The sequence below is a fragment of the Mirounga leonina genome, unplaced genomic scaffold (genome assembly GCF_011800145.1).
Source record: "Mirounga leonina isolate KUSES-001 unplaced genomic scaffold, KU_Mleo_1.0 Mir_448, whole genome shotgun sequence".
NCBI lineage: Eukaryota > Metazoa > Chordata > Mammalia > Carnivora > Phocidae > Mirounga > Mirounga leonina.
Window position 1 is genome coordinate 1,432,001 of NW_023270758.1, and position 1,386 is coordinate 1,433,386.

A 1,386-nucleotide genomic window follows, 5' to 3' on the forward strand; every position below is an offset into this window, starting at 1 on the left:
GGGTATAGGAAGGCTTGATGGAGATGATGATATTGGTGCCCGGCCTGGGACGACGCGTGGAGAAAGAGAGAGGGCAGCACTTGGCATTGTAGGCAGGCAAGCGCTGGGGTTGGGAGCCAGGCCGGAGGGAGCTGGCTGGAGCCCTAGGCTGTGAGCATGTGCTCCCCGGGGCGGGTGGCTGTTGACTCCAGATGCCCCTGACCTCACTTTTTTTTTAAGATTTTATTTATTTATTTGACAGAGAGAGAGAGATAAGGAACACAAGCAGGGGGAGTGGGAGAGGGAGAAGCAGGCTTCCCACCGAGCAGGGAGCCCGATGTGGGGATCGATCCCAGGACCCTGGGATCATGACCTGAGCCGAAGGCAGACACTTAACGACTGAGCCACCGAGGCGCCCCTGGCCTCACCTTTGACAAAGCCAGCAGCAATGCCAGCCTCACCGGAAGTGTTCCTGCCCATGACATCATGCTGAGGCCGGTCAGTTCCATGAATCGGAGGACACAGCCCCCACCCCTCCTGCCAAGGGGTGCCGAGGAGGGTGAGGAAGCTCCTCTCGGCCATGCCTGGGCAGGCGACACAACTTCCTGTCCGCGCTGGCTGCTGCCACCCCAGGCCAGTAAGGACAGGAGCCAGGCTCGCACCCTCTGTAACCTGATGCTCTCCTGCATTGGCCCTGGCTTCTGAGCCCACTCCTCAGGGGCGCCACAGCCAGCCTGCGGTCACGGTCACGGTGACCTCCTCCCTGCTGGCTGCCGGGCCTGCTCACAGTGCCCTACCCAGTGAGGTCCAGTGGAGCCACTGCAGGGGCAGAGATGGCTATTGCAGCCACTGGCCTGGAGTCAGGTTAGACCAGGTGTCCCTGGGCCCGGGGAGGGGCCCACAGCCCGTTCTTTGGCCACGACTCCTGCCTCCACTAGCAAGCATCCCTGTGCTGGAAGCAGGCCTGAAATGCAGGCCTCTCTGCACCCAAGGATGAAGGGCATCCCTCTTCCGTATCTCCAGATGCCAAGCTTCCCCTCCTCCCCCCTGGACTGACCTGAGCCTCACCCTCAAAAGGCACAGACACTGCTTGGATGCCAAGTGACGGAATTAGAGTGCACAGGCTCTGGGGTCGGACTGCCTGGGTTCCCATCCCAGTTCTGCAACTTCCTAGCCGTGGCAGGTGGGGTGAGCAACTTAGCCTGTCTGTGCCTGTTTCTTCATCTGTACGATGGGATAATCAAACCTGCTTAATCCAGGGATTAGAAGATTTTTCTCCATAAAGGGCCAGAGATATGTTACATATGTTAGGCTTTGCGAACCTAGGGTCTCTGTTGCAACTACAGGGATGGCGGCCGTTGTAGCGCAAACGCAGGTGCAGATAGTATGTAAATGAACGGGCATGGC